The 9,843-nt window shown below is 33.5% G+C and overlaps 1 pseudogene; it reads left to right on the top strand.

Annotated features, from left to right (window-relative positions):
* The first annotated feature begins 229 nt into the window (after positions 1 to 229).
* Positions 230 to 1,323, top strand: LOC111022996 (uncharacterized; annotated as a pseudogene).
* The last annotated feature ends 8,520 nt before the right edge of the window (positions 1,324 to 9,843 follow it).

Raw genomic sequence — 9,843 nt, forward strand, 5'->3', positions numbered from 1 at the left:
GAGATAGCTTGAAGAAAAAATGGTTGTACAAATATGATATAGTTGCAGAAGCTTTGGCTAATATTCCACCAGAAATTACGAGAGAAGATGCAAAATATCTTGCAAACTTGTAGAAGTCAACTGAATATCAGGTTATATTCTAAAACTCGTCTTCTAGTACCTATAACAAGAATATGTTTATCTCTTTAAATGGTAATCATTCTCATTTTTTATTTTTGAAATGTAGGAGATGTGTGAAAGGAAAAAAGTGAACCGTTCTAAATTGAATGTATATCACACATGCGGTTCACAGAGTATACAACAAAGGGTTGAGAAAGAGGTAAATGAACAATCACATAAACTTCTTTTAATCTAGTACAATCATCTAATATATATTTTTCATTTAAATAGGTTTGTGATACTAATAATGAACCTAGTCGCATAAGAATTTGGGAGATAACTCACTTAAGAAATGATGGAACGACGGTGAATGAAACTACACAAGAGAAATTGGCAAGTACACTATATGGATTTATATTTCGTTAAAATGATTTTTGTCTTTATATCTCTTAAATGTTTAAAACCAAATTGAAATCTCTCCATTTCTTTTGGTTTTTCTTCGGGATTTGCTGCTAAGCTATTTGTTGGAATATGAGTTTCTCAAATAGGAATCACAGAATTTGCATAATCTGGTGCAATTTAAGTTTTGACAATTGTTTGCATCACTCCTCCTTACACAAGGTTGGTTTTGGCGGTGTCTAAATTATATATTTGTTGTTTTTTCTTTTTAGAAGTGTGGAGCGAACGAAGAAATAATACATTTTTGCTCAAGAATCTAAAATTTTATATAGAAAAGAGATGTTAACTGAATTTAAAATTTAAAATTTTTTGCAATTTGATATTTCTTGAGCAATAGAGATGATCTTATTTGATATTTGTTTTGCAATTTTTACTCGATATTACTTTCATATTACTAGAAAATATCTTATTTTTGTCTTTAAACTTTTTATTTATGTCTTTAGTCGGAACTCAAATCATATGCCTCTCAAGTGATTGATGGTACACTTGACATGAACAACGACGAGATTTTTGTGCAAGTCTTTGGACCAGAGAAACATGGGCGTGTTCGAGGTTATGGAGCCGGTGTTACTCCTTCTGAGTTGTTTGGATCATCTTCCAAAGTCCGTGATCTTGAGCGACGCCTTAACGAGTCAGAACAACGTCTTCAAGAATCTGAACGGCAAAGAAAAATTGAGGTACAAGGACTCAAAGATCAATTTATTGAATCGTTTTGAGCATCGATTTCAAGCAATGATGGCTGAGATGATGCGAAAGAAATCCTAATGTAGGGGTTAGAAAATTTGTTTGTTTTAGGTATTTGAAGTATTTGTATTATTTGAATTAGTTTTAGAAATACCGTGACTACTTGTTGATTGTTTTTGCAGTAACTATTGGTTATAGTAAGTAATATTTTGCTTATGTTGAATATAGTTTTGAAATTATAAATTTTAACTAGGAAAAGTAATTTAATTTTTCCAAACAAATAATATTAAATTAATATTAATTTCAAACGGTATCATTCTATTTGATTTTTTTTGAAGGATTTACAAATGTCAATAAAGAACTTTTTTTGAAGATTTAAAAATGGTTGAAGATAAGATTATGATACTTAGAAAATAATGAAAACCTTCGAATAAAAGTAATTGAAACTAACTAATTATTGACAACTAATTTAAGAATTATCAAAGGCTTATTACTTTTGGAAAATATGAATTTTTGAAGGTTAATTGAACCTTAGAAAAATACGAATTTTTGAAGGTTAACAAATCTTTTGAATAAGCTTTTTCGACAGGACCTATTTCGACACATTTTGAAGGTTGAGTGAACCTTCGAAAAAGGATTTATCAAAGGTTTATTTGATACTTTTTCAAAGGTTTTGACCTTTGAAAATACTTAATTTTCTTGTAGTGGACGAGATTTTTGTGCAAGTCTTTGGACCATAGAAACATGGGCGTATTCGAGGTTATGGAACCGGTGTTACTCCTTCTGAGTTGTTTGGATCATCTTCCAAAGTTCGTGATCTTGAGCGACGCCTTAAGTAGTCAGAACAACGTCTTCAAGAATCTGAACGACAAAGAAAAGTTGAGGTACAAGGACTCAAAGATCAAATTATTGAATTAGAAAATTGTTTTGAGCATCGATTTCAAGTAATGATAGTTGAGATGATAAAAAAAAAAATCCTAAAGTAGGGGTTAGAAAATTTTATTGTTTTAGGTATTTGAAGTTTTGTATTATTTGAATTAGTTTTAGAAATACCGTGACTACTTGCTGATTGTTTTTGTAGTAACTATAGGTTATAATAAATAATAGTTTGCCTGTGTTGAATATAGTTTTGAAATTATAAATTTTAACTAGGAAAAGTAATTTAATTTTTCCAAATAAATAATATTAAATTAATATTAATTTCAAATGTTATTATTCTAAATAATATTAAATTAATATTAATTTCAAATGTTATTATTCTATTTGATTTTTTCGAACGATTTACAAATGTCAATAAAGAACTTTTTTTTTAAGGTTTTAAAATGGTTGAAGATAAGATTATGATCCTTCGAAAATAATGAAAACCTTCGAAAAAAAGTAATTGAAACTAACTAACTATTGACAACTAATTTAACAATTATCGAAGGCTTACAACTTTTGAAAAATATGAATTTTTGAAGACTAATTGAACATTTGAAAAATATGAATTTTTGAAGGTTAATAAGACTTTCGGAAAAGCTTTTTCGACGGGACCTATTTCGACACTTTTTGAAGGTTGAGTAAACCTTCGAAAAAAAGTTTATCAAAGATTAATTTTATACTTTTTCAAAGGTTCTGACCTTTGAAAATACTCAATTTTCTTGTATTGTATATCTCATATACTTGGTATATTTTATATATACCTAATCATCTCCCTTAGTATTTTAAAACTAGTGTTTATTACTTAGGTAAAATCCGGCTAAATGAAATTATCTAAGTTTATTAGTTTGCCCAATATAACTTTTATATTGGATTAGTTTAACACTAAAATATTGACTAATTCAACCCCCAGGTCGGTTCTCAGGTAGAGATATTCCTTACGGTTAGCTTAAGTACCTCAACCTAGACAGAACCTTCATTAGACAGGGTTCCCTAATAAGCAATATTTTATATTAACATTTTATTTCGTCATTCTAAACCTATTTAAAACCGAAAATAAAAAGTATAAAACCTAAGGTCAAATCAATTTCAAACCCCTTTAAAATTAATTATTAAAGACCTAGGGTTTGCATGCAACTCTTGATTATAGAATTTAATTTCTATTCACCAAACTTATAACTTTTATAAATTTAAAGAAATTAAAACTACAAACATGCATCAATGACATACATAAATATAAAATTTATATTTACTAAAGTAATGTCATGGTCAATGCAACTTTATTTTCATCTAATTAATACAACACTTATATTAATTAATTATGAAAATGAATCATGCTATTATAGATTATAACTATTATATACATATAATTCATAAACATGCTTAATCTACGGTGAGATTTTAAACTATATGACATACTCTTATGCAACATATATTTAGTTAAACATACATTCACAGTGCATAATAATTAAATAGCAAAATAGACCAGTCTTTGGCATCCTATAAAAAATGAAGCAAAAAAAAAGGGAAAATATATATATATATATATATATATATATTTTCTTCTTCCCGACGCCTAGGCGCCCAAGCACAGTGCCTAGGCACTGCCCCACTATAGTGCCTCGGGTTGAGGCAGAAATTGGGCGGTGCCTAGGCGCCGAGACTTCTTTTCTTCTCGGGTCTTCTGCACCCCCGGCAGCGTCTAGGCGCTAAGGATAGCGCCTAGGTGCCGCCCTCAGCGCCAAGGCGTTGTCCGTCTGGTTTCTCCGGGTTTTCTTCACTTCTTTGGTATTCTTTCACATCAACTCCTTGCCACAAACGACGCAGACTTACATACTCGATTTACAGGATTAAACGCTAAAAACAACGAGCCTTTACATTGATTGAATCAACGGAAAAACTGTAAATCTAATGCCAAAAACCGAAAACATCTATTTGCAAACCACTTACATCAAATGTAGAGAAAAACACTCACCATACATTTCTTTGTAATGTAGAATGTTTGGGATTTTGGATTTAAATTAAATGAAAGAGCGCAAGTGTACACCCGTCATAAGTAGTAAAACGAAATGAGTATTCCGAGTATCGATCCTCAGGGACAAATGAAGTCTTTTTATAAGAAATGTTAATGATCGATGACTTTGTAATTGATTTTGGGGTAACAAATAATAAGAATATTGTTGGTTTTGATATTTAAAGACTCAATGCAATAAACAAACCCAATTACTTCAAATTAGCTAAAAATACAACAATTTTTTCCAACTAGACGCCATAAATTTTCTTCGGTTTTACTTCGCCATCTTCTTATGTCTAAGTGATTTTGAAGGTATAAATTCATTCCTAATATGTCTATTAGAAAAAAGATCTTAATTTAATAAAAATCAACTGTAACCTTCGGTCGAGGTTCTATGTCTAGACTACCCGAACGAAATCTTTATGTCTAAAGTATTTCTCCCCAAAGTTAGATCATTAACGTTGTGAAAATGTATCAATCCTTTCAGTATTGATGCTAGGTTAAAACATTAATTGGCCAAATCACCAAAATGCAGAGAGTCTTTCGAAGGCAGATCCATTTAATTTATGAAAACAACTTTAAGTGACAGAAGAGGAGAAAAACACCTTTTGCCTTGTTGAATTTTAATAAGTTTTAGCTAACTATCCATAACCGGGCTTGGGAAAATAAATTTAGTTCGTGACAATAAAGGAAAAACAGATTAATGTTGATGGAAGTAGACGATATGATTAAAAAATGAGTAGAATTGAAACAAGCTGAAATGGTGGAGTTGTAACCCGAATGACCCTAACCCATTCTCTTTCAAGATTGGGGAGCAATACTCGGTCGATTCCTCATGGTTGAGTGATTACAACTTCGTAATTCGAGACAGAGAAATAATTGAATATCAAAGAACTTGCTGGAATTTTAATTAAATACGATCAAACTTACAATTCAAGAATAATAAGCTGGAAATAATGGGTGAACTTGAAATAAGCAATGTTTAAAACAATAACAACTCAATGTAAATAAGCTGAGAGTAAAGTATCTAAAGCTGAAAATGATCACTTTTGATGATAATTGAAGTGAGGGAGTTGCTGAATTTATAGGAACTTCAAGGCGGTTAGAAGGTTGAGAGTTTCGTTGAGAGCCATTCATTTCAAATACCTTTTAGTTAGTTTGTTGTTGAATTGACAATCTTCAATGCATGGAAGACACGTGGAAGGGCTTGGGGAAGCTTCAAATCACACAAAAACGTGCGTTTTACATTAAGGGCATTCTTGGGATTGGGGAAGGCACCAGAAGCCTAGCTCGATATTTTTCTGCACAAAATTGTAATTTCCATTAAAAATCAACTTTAAATGATGTAAAAAAGTCCTATATGCATGTATAACCTAAGATAACTTCAAATGAAAGGTTTTGGACACTAAATCAAGCTTAAAACACGGTTTCTGAGTTTAAAACGTTAGAAAACAGAACCAATTTAGCTTTTTTTTACCCTTATAAACAAGGGAAATCATAGAACAAGATCTAAAGCAAAACCTAGTCTCTAATACAAACTCGTGGTTTGTAAACATAAAACAAATATTTATTCAATAAAGTTATTATTGATGTTTCTCTTATAATTGCATTAACCCAAATCCAACAAACTAACATTCGAGGTTATGTCATGTAACTGGAGTAGTATATAAAAGATATACAACATATATTTAATATACAACATATATATTTGATATATAGTGTTCATATATACAGTATATATTCGATATACAAGTAGATGTAGTAACCTAAAGGGTCTATAGTATATGGATAAGGTTGCGTACCTTATCCTGGTAACTCTATGGATACGGCCTACTTTGTAATAATTACAAATGACTTGATCCAAGTTGTTTGTGTAGAGACATGGGAGTGTGGGTATCCTATACAAGGAATTTGTATAAGATCAGATAGCGAAATAATTAATCTTTAGTTGTAACACCGTTAACTAATAGATTAATATTTGGATGACTAGGTAACTCAATCTCAATCCTGAGTAAGTTATGGACTCCTACCTATTAGGGCTCGTCATTTGATTTGTATGGATGAGAGTGGCCCGAGTCGCCAACTAAATATTCCTACTATTTCGGGGATGAGACTGAGTGGGGAGCTCAAAACATAACTACACAAGATGGAATTCACTCATTCCCGACATTAGGGTAAGTAGATGAGTGTTCTCTTAAGTGCTGACTCTAGGACTTGAACAAGAGGTCTCACCCTCTCACTGGCCCGAGAGGGACTTTCGGTTATTGGTCGGACCATAACCAGATTGTTTATGAGGGAATCAGCGGTACTTAAGGTCCAAGATGTAACACAGGGGTACAACGGTAATTTGACCTAGCTATGGTTATGAACACTCGTGAATGATTGACTTACCGTTAATGGTTAAAATCTGTGACGCAAAATATTCTACAGTGAGAAAGAGTGCAACTGCGAGTCTTTAGTGGAGTGACCGACAATTAAACGAATGTTGATTAATATGGTTAATGAGTTTAATCAATTAATTTCGTATCATTGGAGCTTCTGATTTGTAAGTCCATTAGGTCCCCTTGCTAACTCGTAAAGGATAGTTAAGAACATTTAATCTTGAAAGGAATTTGAATTGTTCAAATTTGTTAAAGGGAATTAAAAGTTAATTGTATGAGATGCAATTAATATAATGTATATTGACACATTATAATATAAAGTTAATTTTGAATTGGATTCAAAATTATGAGAAAGATGGATATTAGAATTTGATTCTAATACGATTGATTAATTTAAGTTTAATTTAATTAAATATGATTTAATTAAATTAATGAGATATTTTAATTTGGTTAAATTAAATTAGATTTAACTAAGTTAAATTAATAATTTTTTTAATTAATTATATTGGATTTAATTAATTATTAATTTAATTAAAATAGTTTTAATTAAATTTATAAAAAAAAAAAGGAAAGTGGGAGCTCTCATTTCCCACCATTAATAGTGGGAAGTGGGAAAATGGTAAGTGGAGAAGTGATGACTTCCTCTTCACTCTTCATCCCTTATAAAATGGAGGTTCTTCCTCTCTGGTTCCCTGGTCGTTGGTTTATTGAGTTTCTGAAATTCCAACGAGAAAATCTCTCTCTCGATCTCTCGATCTTCCTCTCAATCGTTAGACGGTTCCCACAAACCAAGTTCTTAACATCCAGAGGATAGCGAGGAAGGTCTTTTGGTGGCTTTGGTGTCTACATTGAAGAAATGTCTTTAAAGGTATATTTCACTAACTTCCTTTTAATCATGCTTATGTCTTTTCTTTGTTGTATTTCCAAAACAAGATCAAAGCACACGCATTCACGTGCTTCCGCTGGCGGATTCGATCCCTACATTCCAAGTACCACGTCTAGGTTGCCGAGCTCTAAGGGGAGAAAATTCTCTTTAAGTCTGGGAGACAAAGGACAACTCCCTTGCATATCCCTTTTCAGCTCATAACTCTCTTGTAGTTAGAGGTCTCATGTAGAGGGAGGTTGAGGGAATCTACTAAGTTTTTATGAGATGAAGTTGTGGGTAGCCGTACAATCAATAAGGATTACCACCTTTCTGTCATCGATCAACCCTTTCAACTTCATGGTGCCTGGAGTTAAAAAACCCACCACCGTGTTTAAGGCACCACCGTGTTTAAGGCCACCTTTACAACCTCTTCTACACCTGGTGCTTCGTTTTCTTTTGTTTCCATGCTCATCTCTTCTTGGTCAATATCCATCCCTTCGTCATCGTGCACCACAAATACCTTGAACTCCTGACTTTTGCAGTTGTTACTAATGCTATATTTTTCCTCGTATAAAAAATAGAGCCCTTTGTCCTTGCATTGCTATACTCCGTTTTAGTTAGTTTTTTTTGGAACAGTTATTTTCGTAGGGGTGGGGTAGTAGGATACGACCTACCCAAAAGGGTAACTGTGCGGATTGTCAAGGGCTTTGTTGCCTTGGGAGGTGTTTTTGGCGTATTAGGCAATGCCTTGGGTCTGCGGTTGGGGCTAGTGTCCCTTGGGGAGTGGACTGAGACATTTCTATCTTCAATAAGTTGGGTCTTCTTCATAATTCATTCGAGGCACACAGGTTCCCATAGTAGGAGTTCCACTCTAATATTTGAGTCCAGCCCATTGATGAATGTGCTCTCCACAATGTCGTCGGCTATATTGGGTAATGACGTTGACCATGCTTCAAACGTCTGGCAGAACTCAGTAACCGTACCTTCCTATCGAATGGACAGAAAGCGGGAAAGGAGGTTTCTATCCCTGGACTCGCTAAACCGCTCAAAAATCCTAGTTTTTAGGTCGTTCCAATCTACAAACTGCTGCTGATTCTCCGCCCATCGGTACTACTTAAGGACGGCGCCCTACAAGCTAATGATCGTTACCGTCATTTTTTCTCGTCGCTCAAGTGGTGTATCTCGAAATATCTCTCTGCTCTAAATAACCAAGAATCAGGGTCATCCCCTGTGAGTATGGGCATTTCCACCTTTTTAAACTTGCTACAGTCAAGTCCAGGTTCCTCATCCTTCCAAGTGATGACTCTTCTTGTCGCTCAATGTCACTCTTAAGTTTCTTCCTTTTCATGGTTGAGTTCTCATTGCCAACCGCAGATGCTCGCAAGCTCTTCCCTTGAGATACCTCCATCATAAATCCTTCCAACTTTTTATGTGTCTCCTTATTCTTACAACGCTCATCCTCCATCTGTGCCTCACTTCTCTTACGCTATTCCTCAAGCTGGGAACTAATGCACCGTAGGACCTTCTTTATCCCACTCACCTCCTTCTTGGTTGATTCACACCTTTCCTCTAGTTGTTTCTTGTTCGTTATTGGTACTCCTTCCCAAGTTGAACGTGCTCTGATACCAATTTGTGAGGAAACTGCCTCACTTAGAAATATTCAAATAGATAGGATAACTCCAGAACAAGTAACCTTTCGAGAGGGTTGCACTCTCCACAACAGTCCTATTCTTTAAATACAAAATAAAGCATACCCTAACCTCTGCCGCCACAAAACATATATTCCCCCACAACCTAGGACCAACTCACAAAAGGCAAAAGACAAGGCCTTCCCTAAGGTCAAACGTCCTAACTGTCAGAAGAAAGGGAAATACCCCCTTTGCCCTTGCATACATAAGTGTTCCTAATAAAAAAATCTAATAGGATTCCTAACAGAAAATAGGGAGAATGATCAATAGGATTTCATTGAATTTAATTGCTTGATACGAAGCTAATGACCTATTTATAATACTATAATTCATAATCATAATAGGAACAGGAAATTTAATTGAAATAATATAATCTAAACTAAATCTAATTCAAATCTAATTATAATTCAAATAATATTATCTAACATTGCAATCCATGAGTATTCAAGATCCTAGGTGTTATTGTTGTGACGATGTGGTTTCTAGGCAATTTTGTGGGAGAAGAACGAGACTGGTTCACAAATTTGATTACTTCTCTAATAAAATACCCCTGATCTGTCTGTGTGAGTCTTGGAATTGTATGGTCGTGCCTCTGTTAAATGAGCATTCCGACTAGTTCAAAGATTGAGACTCTGAAGGTTGTATTGCTCCTTAATTCTCTTTAATTCTACTTTTTTCGTACTTATTTCATTTTCTGTCATTTACATTTTGTTTATTGCATCAATTATAATTGTT

Source organism: Momordica charantia, assembly GCF_013281855.1.
Source record: "Momordica charantia cultivar OHB3-1 chromosome 11 unlocalized genomic scaffold, Mcharantia_2.0 BLBB01000011.1, whole genome shotgun sequence".
Lineage (NCBI taxonomy): Eukaryota > Viridiplantae > Streptophyta > Magnoliopsida > Cucurbitales > Cucurbitaceae > Momordica > Momordica charantia.